Source organism: Chiroxiphia lanceolata, chromosome 6, assembly GCF_009829145.1.
Source record: "Chiroxiphia lanceolata isolate bChiLan1 chromosome 6, bChiLan1.pri, whole genome shotgun sequence".
Taxonomy (NCBI): Eukaryota; Metazoa; Chordata; class Aves; order Passeriformes; family Pipridae; genus Chiroxiphia; species Chiroxiphia lanceolata.
The window spans coordinates 3594962-3609462 of record NC_045642.1 but is presented as its reverse complement, the minus strand read 5'-3'; the positions used below and the strand labels follow the sequence as shown (position 1 = coordinate 3609462).

Genomic DNA, 14501 nt, shown 5'->3' with positions numbered 1-14501 from the left:
CAATTAAGCTATTAAGCTACTTGTTCTTCCCTATGTATACACATCCTGTGTATGTTTTCTTCCCAACATAAGACATTATATTCCTTTTTCATGTATGTCTTTTTTTCCCCCTTTTTTTCTGGTTGCCAGTGTAGGAGGAAAAAAAGAGATCTCTTTGATTAGCTATTATAGTGGCAGAGATCTGTTTGTTTAAAAAAAAAAAAAGAGTACACTTGGTATTATGGTCCATAATACAATTCCAATGATGTTTTGATGTTTCAAAGTGTGTGTTGCATCAAATAGCCTCCTACTTGTAACTTTGTGAATGCTTTTTGAATAATATCTTAGGTCTTGAAGGACCTTTGTGTCTAGTCTGACACATAAAAGACTAGTTCTAGTTTTTTCTGTTGTAATACAAGTAATAGGATATTCTTTGGTTGCTCCCATTTCAACTCTAATACCAGATGATCTGCAGGACTTCTTTTATGAAAAAAAAAATCTTATTGGTATTTGTCTTAATCATGTACATGATACTCAACTCTTGGCCCAATTTCTTACCCTTTTTGAGGAAGTATATGAAGGAGAAGGCAGTGGCTTTATTATGACCAAACGGTCAGTGATGGCTTTCGCCAGTGCAACAGCAGAGATGTCCAGACTAGGATGGCTAAGGGGAGGACTGCTGTTTCCCTATTCTATCACCGTACTTTTCTGTCACCTCTACTTTCTTATTGGTCTTTCTTTTACTTTATTCCTTCTTGCATTTTTCAGGCCATTGTTTCAGTCTAGAAGAATATCGTTGTACGTTACAGAGGGATCCCTCCCTCCATCTCTTTCTGTTTTCCTTCTCTTACTCTATCATTCCTTTTGTCTTTAATTTTCAATTCCTCCAAGCTTTTCCAGGCCATTGTAGCTCTCTGAAGTTGTGGTTAACAGGATCAGTTTGCCATGTTAAAGGTTTGTTTATTTATTTATTTATTTGAGAAACAGGATGTTGAGTGCAGCCATTGAACAGGCAAACAGTCACGTGCCTGCACTTAGCAAAATCCAAGGTCAAACTAGACAGGCGGTGATGATTATACAAAGCAAGGCACATGGATTTTTAGATATGGCATCTACTGAATGCAGCTACAAGTCCTCTATCTTGACAGGCAGGGGCTTGTAGAGAGATGTGCTATGCAGGAGTAATCTTGGTTGAACGAAATACACTGCTGTTGCCCTCTCTGACACTGAGGTTATCTATAATATTTAAAATTATGACATCTGCTTAAAAATATATGCAGTTGAAGGATTGTGTGCTGGTCTTGTTTAAACCTTTGTAGCTCTCTATAGTAACTGAGGAAGTTTGTCTGTAGTTTGATGTAAGAGTCAAAACAGGCATGTCCAGTGTTACTCATGACTGCTGTTACTTTCTGAGTGTCTGGATACTGTAATTATCCTTCTTTTTTTGGACTCATTGTGTATCACTTGAAGTCATTGTTTCTCAGGTTGTTACTCAGACCTTGGTAAAGACAGTGCTTTCAAACCATTAGTCTATGATGACAGAAATTAATTAAGTGGGTGACAATGGAGAAAATATTTAGGAGAAGAGAACAAAGATTTGGGGCACTGCTGAAGAGGACCCTGCTTACATTAGAACTTTCATCTTGGTATTTTGTGATGTTTCTCTAACTGTTCAAGTCGTTCTATAGGTTTGCATGGGAACTGAAATGGGTGCAGACCCTTGTCACACGGAACCTTTTATGAACTAAGAAGCTCCTACTAAGCTTCTGATAATTATCGTGGTTCTGTTCTGGTGATATCCTTTTTTTGGTCAAGCCTTTTCAACTTCCCCTGTGTCTATGAAAATGCAAAGAGAATAATAAGGAGCATCTTTATGTTTGATCATGATTAAGATGTATGGGAACAAGTATAAGGGTACATTTATTACTTAACCAGTATAGTTCTTACTTAACCAGTATAGGCTATGGAAAAACCAATAACTCTTCTCAATTTCTTCTCTTTGCACAAAATAGGAGATATTATAGTTAAGGGCATAATGTTTTTTAACTTACCTGCAAAAGTGGCCAAAGTTTAAGGCTTCAGATCATGCAGGAAGTCAACAACATCTGAATTAAAGGAGCTGTGTTAACTGTTGGTACCAGAGTTCATATCTCTAGGGGAAGTGTCTTTTTTGATTATGCACAGATTTAATAGATGAGAAATAGGTGTTATTGCAGGCAATGAGAAGGTGTGTTTATATGTAGACATATACACATGTGTATATGTTCTAAATTACATAGGGCACCATAACAGCATAGGTAGTTACCTCATGGCAAACTGTCTTTTGATGTAGTGGAGATGATTGTCCTATGGTGGTGTTACATAGAATACTTGGTCTAAATTTCACTTCTCTAGTAAGTTTTAGTGGGATTTTATTTTCCAATGGAATGGAACTCTTAAATTGAAGATATTAAAATAAGATTAACACAATTTTTCTTGAAGTGATTTAGATATGCTATTTTGTTTAATTCTAAAGGGATATTTCACAGCAATTAGAGATTTGCTGTTAATTTATATCATCATTTGATGGACAGGAATTATACTACGATGATGGCAAATGCATCTTTGTTAATATTTTGTTGAGTCAGTTTAATAATGATAAAGACTTTGTTTTCATGATTCAAATGTATTAAAATACAGCTTGGAAAATAGAAAGCTTAATTAACACAGATAAAGTCTAATTGAAGAGTCTGAGAGTTTGTGCACACTGTGCACATAGTTATCTGGGATACAGTGGTGAAGCAGAAGATTATATTTTTGTTCCTGAATTATAGATAATGAAATGTAATAGAGGATGGACAAACATGTTACTTAGGGATGCAGAAGATGGAAACTGTTTTTCTTGATTGGGGAATTATGCTAGCTGATTCTTCCTAGATGAGCTTTCTGAGCTATTTTGCTCACAACCTTTGACTCTTCAGAGCACCGAAACACATGGAAAAGGCCATCAAGATATTTAAAATCCTACATAATGAATCCTTATTTCAAAAGTGATTTAATACAGGTTCATCTGAAGTTGTCTGCCTGCTCCCTATCTGCTCTGGCCTTGCATGGTCCAGAACGCAAGAACATAAATTAGGTGGAGTCAGTATTGCCTTTCAGCTGTTTAATTGCTGAGTTTGAGATATATTGATGGCTCTTTTCCACTACTGGCCAAGATCAGTATCCGGAGAAATATATCAAGGATGTTCAGGTAACCCATGTATTATCATTCTTTCTGGGGCTGCCGGGGGCCTTTCCCACGCTCCGGGGGCGGGACCCCCTGCTGGGGGGGCTTCCCGTGCCTCGTGGCGCAGCCGTTGCAGGAGAAAGGAGAGACAAGGGGAGCCTTACCAGCAGGTACTGCGCCTCCATGAAAGAGGAGAAGGAAGCTTCGGAGCACACAGAGGTTTGGCGTTCCAGGGTTGGGGGGGAGGGGCTGGGTGGGGGGAGGATTAGCGTAGTGTGTCAAGCGGGCCGTGGGGGTCCGCCGACCAGCAGGAGGGAGAGCGGCACAATCCCGTATGAAATGTCACAGGTGAGTAGTGTGCCTGAAGATATGTGGAAACACAGTGGGGGAAGGATAAGGTCAGGGTGGATAGTGGGTTCTTTTAGAATAAAGGGGGTCCCCGCCAGGCTGGGGCCAATAAAAGGCACCCCCGCCTGGATGGGTACTGGGGTCAGAATGTTTACTTTGTTTGTTCTGTCTGTCTGGTTTTGGTTCTCCTGTGGCTACTGCCCAGGTTTGGCATGTTCTGGATATACTTGCTTTGCTCTGTTACATCCTGAAACGGTGGACAGGACAAAGGGTTGTCCCTGGGTACCTCCTTCAGTTTGTTTATAGGTAGGTGATAATAAAGCAGGAAATGGAAGACTTGCCCAAAGCATTCTAATAGGTACATAGTCTCTATACCCCTGTGTGGTTGCAAGCTATATGGTACATGCCTCCAGTAGGGTCACCCATGCCAGACAGATCAAAACCGTAGGACCAGATTTAATACATTCTTGGGCAGGATGAGCTCGTTAGCCTCCTGGCAGTCATCCTAGGAGAAGGACAACTCCAATCCCAAACCCGGGCAGATGGAGCTCGCTTAACCCTGTAAGGCCATCCATCTAAGAGAAGGTCACTCTAATCAAACCTACATCCTGAGGACCTCACTGCCACCATCCAAGCTCGCTTGGCCCTGGCAGATGAACCTCAGGATTAAAGGGTGGGTTCAGTTCCGCGCACACTATGTCTCACCTAAAAAATCCATTGCGCAGGCTTGAAGGCTTTACCCACATGCAAAAAGTCCTGTAGCGACGGGCGAGGGTCGAAACGGCAGGTGAAAGGTGCACTGGGAACCGCAGACCCAACCCTGCATGCAGGCGGTTCAGGATATTGGTCATTTGAGACTGACCGGAGATGACAGTCTCTTGGGGCAGCACCCTGAACGACCAAGCAGCCTTTTCAAGGACAGCACTGCTTGCTCCACTCGGAGAGGGGCCTAGAAAAGGTGGCCTAAACAAAGCTCATCTCCACTTTCACCCGGTTGGTTAACCGCAGGCCAACGGGCATCTTCTTCCAATGTGGTCGCACAAAGATCAAAAGACAAAGGCATGCACCTGCCTCCAAAGGTGTACCTAAATTAACTCTAGCATGTTGGAATATCAGAACCATGCTCGATTCTGCGGGTAGCGGACATCCTGAGCGTCGGTCTGCCCTAATTGCCCATGAGCTGGCTCGTCTCAACATCGACATTGCCGCTCTCAGTGAAGTTCGCCTTCATGAAGAAGGCAGCCTCAGAGAACATGGTGCCGGCTACACACTCTTTTGGTCAGGCAAGCTCAGAACCGAAAAACACCTCTCAGGAGTCGGCTTCATGATCAAAAACTCCATTGTTCCTAAACTCGAAAATCTGCCGACAGGTCCCTCTGACCGCATTATCTCCCTACGCCTTCCACTAAACAACAAGCAACATGTTGTCATCTTTAGTATATATGCCCCAACTCTCCAAGCTGACCCTGCTGAAAAAGATAAATTTTACACTGACCTGCGCCTCCTTACCGAAAAGGTTCCTGCAGATGATAAGATCATTATCCTTGGTGATTTCAACACCAGAGTAGGCAAGAATTTTGAAGCCTGGAAAGGAGTATTAGGCAAGCATGGTGTTGGAAACTGCAACGATAACGGTCGACTTCTTCTAGAATTCTGTGCAGAGCAACAACTCACCGTCACTAATACTATCTTTCAGCAGAAAGATAGTCTGAAGACAACCTGGATGCACCCCCATTCTAAGCATTGACACTTCATTGATTATGTCTTGGTGTGACAGAGAGATGCCCGCGATGTCCACCATACCCGCGTGATGCCCAGCGCAGAATGCCAAACAGACCATCGGCTTGTGCGCTGTAAACTCAATTTTAAGCTCAAATTCAAACCAAAAAGGGGCAGCATCCCAAGGAGAAGACTCCAAGTTAACAATCTCCAATCAGCCACAGTAAGAGACAGTTTCCAGGCAAACCTTCAATCCAGGCTCGAAAACATTCCCACAGCTTCTGCAGATTCCTCTCCTGAAACAATCTGGCACCATATTAAAAACAGCATCCTGCAATCCTCTGAAGAATCCTTAGGGTTCTCCCTCAAGAAGAACAAGGACTGGTTTGACGAAAACAACCAAGAAATCCAAGACTTGTTGAGGAAGAAGAGAACCGCCCACCAAGCACACCTTGCACTGCCATCCTGTCATGCAAGAAAAACAGCCTTTCGTCTCGCATGCAGCAAGCTCCAACAGAAAGTCCGTGACATCCAGAACAAGTGGTGGATTGATCTAGCTGAAAAAACTCAATTATGCGCAGATACAGGTGATCACAAAAGTTTCTATGAGGCCTTGAAAACAGCATATGGGCCTACATACCAGGTCCAAAGCCCTCTACTCAGCGCTGATGGTCAAACCCTTCTAACAGATAAAACCTCCATTCTGAATCGATGGTCTGAACACTTTCAGACTCTTTTCAGTACCAACCGTGTAGTCCAAGATTCAGCAATTCAGTTCATCACACAACAACCAGTAAAGTATGAATTGGATACTGCCCCCACTTTAGGAGAAACCCTCAAGGCCATACAGCAGGTAAAAATCGGCAAGGCAGCTGGGGTTGATGGAATTCCACCTGAAGTCTGGAAACATGGGGGCCTTGCACTCCACACCAAATTTCACGAGTTTGTGGTGCGCTGTTGGGAGCTCGGTGAACTACCATCAGACCTTCGTGATGCTGTCATCATCACTTTGTATAAGAAGAAAGGTATTAAATCAGATTGCTCAAACTATCGTGGTATTACTCTGCTCTCCATTGCTGGCAAAATCCTGGCAAGAATACTCTTGAACAGACTATAGAAGAAGGAATTCTACCTGAAAGTCAGTGTGGTTTCAGAGCCAACAGGAGCACCACAGACATGGTATTTGTCCTCAGACAACTGCAAGAGAAGTGTAGGGAACAGAACAAAGGTCTCTATGTAACCTTTGTTGACCTCACCAAGGCTTTTGATACTGTGAGCAGAAAAGGTCTGTGGCAGATTTTGGAACGTTTAGGTTGTCCCCCCAAGTTCCTTAAAATGATCATCTCACTCCATGAGGATCAGCATGGCCAAGTCAGGTATGGCAACACACTTTCTGAGCCCTTTTTAATTAAGAGTGGTGTGAAACAAGGCTGCGTTCTCACTCCTACCCTATTCACCATCTTCTTTAGCATGATGCTCCAAAGGGCCACAGCAGACCTCAATGATCAGGACGGCATCTACATTTGATACTGTACTGATGGAAGTCTATTCAATCTAAGGTGACTGAAGGCCCACACCAAGACCTTAAACTACCTTGTCCGGGAACTGCTTTATGCTGATGACGCCGCCCTTGTTGCCCACACAGAAGCAGCCCTGCAGTGTTTAACGTCCTGCTTTGCAGATGCTGCTGAGCTCTTTGGGCTGGAAGTCGGCTTAAAGAAGACAGAGGTCCTCCATCAACCTGCACCTCAGGAAGTCCCCCATCATCCCACATCACCATTGGCCAATCAGAGCTCAAATCAGTCCAACAGTTTAATTACCTTGGTAGCCTCATCTCCTCAGATGGTAAGATCGACGGAGAGATAGACAACGGGTTAGCTAAGGCATATAGTGCTTTTGGAAAACTCCACAGAAGAGTATGGTGTAATAAACACTTGAAGAAAAGCACCAAGATCAGTGTTTACAAAACCATAGTGTTGTCTACTCTCCTATATGGTTCCGAATCATGGGTCATCTACCGCCACCACCTGCGTCTCCTAGAACGCTTCCATCAACGCTGCCTCCGTACAATCCTTAACATCCGCTGGTCAGATTATGTGACCAATACATCTGTTCTTGAGCAAGCAGCTGTCACAAGTATTGAGGCCATGTTACTGAGAACGCAGCTGCGATGGGCAGGGCACGTCTCAAGGATGAAGGACCACCGCCTCCCTAAGATCTTGCTTTATGGTGAACTTGCCACTGGCTGCCGCATGAGAGGAGCCCTGAAGAAAAGATACAAGGACTCCCTGAAACAACATCTCAGCCTTGGCCATATTGATCACCATAACTGGTCTACTCTGGCCTCAAATCGGGAGGCCTGGAGACACACCATCTATAACGCAGCTGTCTCCTTTGAGAACACACGCAGGATCACTCTCGAGGAAAAAAGGCAACGCAGAAAGAACCGTGTCCTGCAGATTACACCATCTAAGGAGTCTTTCCGCTGTGCCTTTTGCAATCGGATATGTCTGTCACGTATTGGCCTCATAAGCCACCAGCGTGCCTGTAGCAAATGTGGATACTGCCTTCCCAAATCTTCGTTCGCGAAGCCTAGCCATGAATCATTCTTTCTGAAGAGCGTTTAAAAATGTGAGATCCCACCATGGTAGAACTGAGGAACAAGTCATAAGATGAATGTTCTTACAGGGAGCACAAAAAACTTTATTTATTTATTAATTTATTTGTTTAATGTGCTTATAACCTATGTCCACACCAAATATTTGGAAACCTGTTGGAAACCTGTTAAGCTGATTGTACTGCTATGGTGAAATGGAGTTATTGAGTGGAAAATCTGGCCCTGCACTATGTAGCAGCAAGCTGTGTTGATACGAATATTCAGGGGGAGAGTCTGATAAATGTGTCAGGCTCGTAGTGAAAGATTTTTATTCCTTGCAAGTTAGTTTTGGGTGGGGAGGGCAAACAGGCATCTAGTACACTGCTGAATAGTTCCCCCCAGGTGACACCATGAATAGCTTGTGGGACTGCTGAGGAGTAGATAGAAAGCTGTATGTTCATAAATAACAGCTGGAAGGCTACCAGGCCATTATATGTTTAATTAAAAACACAAAGGGGTAATAAGCTGGTTAAATTAATCACTGAAACCTAACTGATGAAAGGAAGCCTATGCAAGTGACTTCTGACCCTAGTTGTAAACCTGAAAAATTGGATTTACTCCCTGCTATGTTTTAGATTATCCTCTGCAAGATGGGTATACGTATATTGAATTCTGAGATGCCCAGTATTCAAAAAGGGAAGGAAAAACTCTGCGAATGTCTCCATTAACCTTTTTCTTTTAGGGTAAAGGGCACATCTTCATGAATATTTATATGTTGAATTGCTAAACTGGAAAGCTGTACAGAGAATATAAAGATCCAGCCCTACTTCCATCCTGAATGAGGTGATGTGAAATATGTGAGACATCTACATGCTTTTTTTCCTTCTGAAAAGGTTTTTAGAGATGCAAATGCGAATAGAATTGTGCCCACCTGCTTCTGTGCTTGGGGTTAAAGTATGCAAAAGAATAAAGTGAAGAAGTGTTACACAAATCTTCCGCTGATTTAAGCATTGTGAAAGAGGAGTTACTACTTGAGGAGCTACCTTCCATCCTGTGGCTCCCTGCTGAGAGCAGGTGTTTTATGTACACTAGGCTGACAATTGTTGTCTCTCTGAAACATTAACATGCTGCTCATAACCAGCTCTTGGAACACATTGATTGGACCACGTTGGCAATTGGAGAAGAATGGCTGACAGTTTGAAACTCTTTAAAACCGAGTTTGGACAGTGCAGAAATGTTATGGTCAGCCAGCAGCAGGATGTGTGGGTCCCCCAGGAGTCTTCTCCACCAGGCTGAGTTATTCTGTTTGATTGTTTTATGGCCCTCTGATACAGGCAAAGAACCAGAATGTCTCAAACTTCCACTAAATGCAGCTCTCTGGAAACTGTCCGCTGAATTTGGGCTGCTCGTTAAGAATGTAACTCTCCCAGTTAATAACACACTTAGGTGTTTGCAACATGTTAATAATGTTCATTTGCTTGGTTGCCGATAGGCTGGGTGATGTGTCTGGTTCTTTTTGGGCTTTTGTTTGCAGTTTTGTAAGGATGCCTGTATGCTTTCTTCACCCCAGGCACTGCTTTCAGAAAGGGAGGACGTGGCAGAGCCTGCCCTAATGACCGCTGGCTGTGGAAAGCTGCCAGAGCTTGTGGCAGCGGGGCAGGGAAGGTGGAGGCTGCATGAGACTGAGAGCATCCAGAGGGAGTAGACACATGGCAGGGCCTTGAGAGAGGGGAAAGTAAAAGATTCGTTTTCTGATAATCGAGGAGAAATGTGTGTGTTGTCTGCAAAATCGGATTCGTTACCGGGTGTGCAACAAGCCAATAATTACACGCTCCAGAGAGATATTGATTATTTATTTCAGATTTGGGCAAGTCTTGGGTGCTCAGTAGTTTCCCACAAATCAAGCACACCAACAGGACTTTCCAGACCGTTATTTATATACAGAAGGTCAGAGTTAGTAACTTTCCAAGTACAGCCCCTCCATTATGATTGATTAGTAGTTTCCATACAAGTTATATAATCACAGCTAAATTCTATATATGCCCAAGGGAAGGGGCTTCACCTGGGCAGGGGTCTTTTTGACCTATAGGTGTGATTTTTTTTAATGAAGATGGTTCAGCTAAGGGACACATGGACCTTGAGTTTTTTACCAGATTGGTAATGCATACAAATGCATACAAAGACATACAAAACCATCTTGATTTACTACATCCTTTTGCTTAACAAGTTTCACGATGTTCTTGACCAAGGGATACTAACTGTTCCATTGATTGTATCCTTTCTTGCTAATTAGGAAAGTCTTAATCAGCCAACTTAAAGTAGATAAAGAACATCCAGACCTAAGATAATTTTTGACATTTTGCAGCATGTGGAATTTATCATAATGCAAGAAATCACTGAAAAGCTGCTGAATCCGAAAGTGAGATTGGAGGGAAGAACCTTTCTTCTAAGGACACAGCAATCAGGGGAATTTGTTTTCAAATACTGAAGTTTTACTCAGGTGGCAGACCTCATTAGTTTAAAAAGCTGTTATCCTCTTTTGTTTTGCTAAAATCTGGTATTTAGAGACTATGGATTTGGGGATCCCCTGAGCTGAACTCTTGCTGCAATGATGAGCATGAGGGAGGGAGGGACTGGACTGGGGCTGTGGCTTGCTTTGGTTACAGCTCTGCTGGGGGCTGTCTGGTCACAGTCGCAGCTCGAGGCTTCAGCATACCCACAAATGATCCCTGAGCTAATGCCAGCTCGGAGTGCCAGGTTAGCCTTAAAAAATGGACAGCCCCCATTCAGAAAGTCCTCAGATAAAAATGTTTTGTGGATTGCAAATAGTCCTTTAGGGAAACAAATCTTTGGCCAAGAGTTGTGCATGGTGAGCCCTTCAAGGACAACGGCAGAGTATTGTGGATTGTGTTCCTTGCTAGAGTGATAGTGTGAGTACCAGCTGACTTTTTACTGGAGTGGTGATATGTAGAGAAATTAGTATTTTCATGTTGCCTTTCAGTAAAGTTAGTGTTTACTGGTTTGTGTTTTTTTTAATTATGATTTTTTTTTTTTTGAGGCACAGTTAAGGAGTCATGACTTCACCTTAGTTCAGATGATACTCTTCTCTGTCCCGCTGGCTGTGCTAGCTTTGAAGCTTGCTAAGATGCTGTACTATTTTTAGGTGCAGTGTGGTATTACCTACTTGGTTTACTAGGAATAGGAGAGAGACCAGTTTTTTTCAGATAGTAGGCAGGTTGCAGCCACGGTGAAGATAGGTTTTTAGACATATGAAATGGATACAAAAATGCTTAAGGTCAATCCTTACTACACATGCCATGAAAATGAGTAGCTGCTTTGTACCAGTTCTGATTCCAGCTGTCTTTTACCTGGCAGGCAAATGTTGAGGTTACTTTTTTCTTGATATGATCAAAGAAGAAAGTAAATTTGTATTTGGATGACCTTTGCCTAGTTGCAGGTACACAAACACATCATAAATGCTTAATGCCTTGCAGCTTGCATGCCCTGCTGCAGTGTAGAAGATGTGTAGAACAAAAGACAATGTCAATAAATATTCTATACTAATAGAAGATGTCAGCGTGGGTGTGTTTATTGCTAAATGTTTCAAGCTAGGCTGGTATAACATGATTCCTGTTGTCCTCAGAGTGGTCTGAATGGAAAAATAAAGTCATCTAATTGATCGAATTTAGTTCCTCTTGCTTGAAAGGATACAAATGTTCAAAAGCATCCTATCTAGGTAGCCAATAACAGAGTGAAGTTGTGGTTTGAAAGAGTTTAGTGTTACATATTGGCTATGTTGGATTTGCTTGTATAGAATGAATTCTTTTGGACTAGAATAGGTGATGACAGTCTTTGTCCAATATACAGGACTCACCTTTTGCGTTTTCTCTTGTAGAAAGTTAAATCTGATTTTTCAGCAAGATACCTTATTGTTACAGGTGATCCTTCTACTCACGACACCTTTTGTGCTACCTGATGTCAGTCTGATTTAACTCCTGAGCTGTGATGGTATCAGGACAATCTCTGCTGCAGTAGTACGTCTTTAATGCTGCACAAGTGAAGATTTACCATGCGTAGTTTTGCTATGCAGCCTCTCAGTCTATCTGTATTTAAACTAGCTGTAAAAAGTAGCTTTGAATGGTTTGTAAGTATGCATGTTAAGGGAACTTTCCTGTCCTGCCATCCAGGAGCCACTCTGGCGGTTACAGTCGCATCATCTGAGACTTTCACTGTTGGGACCAAACCCCCCTCACAGTGGGTGGCTCCAATGAGCTGATGGGTGCCCTGCTTGGCTCCTCACGCACACCACGCTCACACAAGGTTTCCCTACCTCCTCGACCTCAGGTTTCCCATAGCAGTGTCTCAAACATCTAATCCTTAAAATAATTTAATCATGTTGCGACAACAGAACAGATCGAGTTGGGTTCCTCCGAGGAGGGACTCTGAACAAAGGAAACGCTGGGGGTTTTATACCCTTACAGTCCAAGTGGGTGAAAGTCTGGGACCATCAGTTCCTGCTGTGTCTCTGAGTGTTCGGTCACCTGGCTGGTGCCACAGGTCCCCGTGCCCTTTGTTTAGGGAAGAGTTGGCAGTTCATGACCTCTTGTCTCAGGCTCCCTCCCCTCAGAGCTCCACCTGCACCCTGAGCCCCCTGCGCTAAATATATTCCTCAGCATGTGTGTGTTGAGCGAGGACTAGGGCCGTGCGCTTGAGTGTTAAGAGCACTCCTTCCAAATCCAGTGTTTCACAGTGTGTGATGCTTGAGAGCTCGGGATCTTGCCCTGTCACTTTATAGTATGTAGGGTACAAGAACAGTGCCTGTGGAAGCGACTGAAATATTTGCCTTGACAGCTGTAACTTGTTCTGGTTTTGCATCCATACAGAGCTGTCGTGACAACTGCAAAGTGAGTGTTTCCTTTTGTTTGAAGAGGTGTATCTTTAGTTTCAGAGGCACTGCTTTTTCTTGCTATGGCTTTATTGACGGGGGCAGTGATCTTGGGCGAATCCCTGCCAGTTTATCCTGCAACATAGTGCCCAATCTGCTCTTGGCCCGACTTGCCTTCCACTGAGGACTGTTAAAACAAGATCTCTGTTACTTTTGTGTTGCTGCCCAGGCTGAGCCACTTGGCAGCACAGCCAAAATAGGCACAGGCTCAGTTGGTGGTAAGGAACAGCAAAAGGCCAAAAGTGTAATGATCTGTGATTCATCACAGATTCTCTGTAGACTGAAAATCCTAAAATCTCTGTGATAATGGATGCAAATTCATTGCCTGTCTCTAAATACATCAAGAAGTGTTTCTACAAAGATGCTAAAGCAGAGTCTTGCCTGAAGCCATTTCTGTCACTAAACATCTTTAAATGGCACAATGCTCTTGTGAGTTGAAAAAGCTATGTGCACAAACAAGTCCTAATTTGTGCAGAAGCTTCCTGAACTTCTAGCTGATTACATCAAATGGACTTATCTCTGGACGTTCCTTGAATTTGCTTTGTTATTATTAAAAAATAAGAAATTGTGCATTGACTGGACTCACAGAATTTTCCAGAAGCTTCTGTTCAGTACCAGCCTGCTTCTTATTATGGCAGTGATTTTTTTTTTTTTTTCCCAGCATTTGGGAGACCTGACATCGAAGTGTTGCTGCTGCAATGTGCAAGGTGAATGGGGCTTCCATCCTTGAACTCCTGTGGTTTTGTGACCTTCTCCCACACAATGTTAAGCAGATGCACAATGTTTTGACTAGATGGCAACCCCAAGTTTGTACATATTTGCAGAGATGCCATCTGTGCCTGCTGCTTTGCCCTGGGACATCTGTTCAGTAGCTCTAAGAGCATCTGCTCTAAGTGCTGGTGCTGTTCCTTGAAAGAGGCTGTGGGGCTTCATTTGGCACTTGATCAGGGATGACGGAAGTTGTGAAGTCAGAATGATAACTCTGCTTTATTTATGTTTGAATGTGGTAAGCAGGAAGATTGCCAGAATTGGATGCAAAAAGTAGCAATGCGTTAATTCTTAGAGCTCTTATTGGAGCATTATACTGCATTGTGCTTACCTGATGATGTGCTGCTGAATTCATTGGTGGATGTTTTAGTGTTTAGAATGGAACAATGTGGTGTTTACCGCAGCAGGAGATCACTTCTGTGGGGGGAGATGATGGGTAGGTGAATATGTTTCTTTAATGCAAATGGTGGACCAAGGCAACTCACCTTACAGAAATACTTTTCTGCTTCAGGTGTCTTACACCTTCTTATTTAATGTTGATAGTGACTTTTCCAATTTTTTTGGTCATTACATCCACAGCAGGTGTTTCCAACTGAAAGTATACTTTAGGAACCTTGCTTGCCTGATCTGGAAGTGAAATTAGTGATCAAATGCACAGTTAAATATTCACTATGGTGGAGACTAAAAGAAATGGGGAAGAAAAAAAATTCCTTAAACATAACTGAGTCAAGCTTTATCCTCTCCTAACAATATTTGTGTGTGAGTTACATATGGGTTGCAAAAACTGTCAGAAAGAATTTCAAAGCATCTTGAGTTGGGTGTGGAATAATACTGTCCTTCTGTAAAGCACATTGCCTTAAAATGTCCCAACTTTTTTTTGATGTGCATAAAATCAGCCTGAATTTAGCAACATATTTTTCTCTTATACGCTGGAATTT

At 42.9% G+C, this 14501-nt stretch overlaps 1 protein-coding gene across 1 annotated transcript in view; it reads left to right on the top strand.

The window, feature by feature from the left end:
- NELL1 (neural EGFL like 1) overlaps positions 1 to 14501 on the top strand; it is a 287217-nt gene that overhangs the window by 26716 nt on the left and 246000 nt on the right.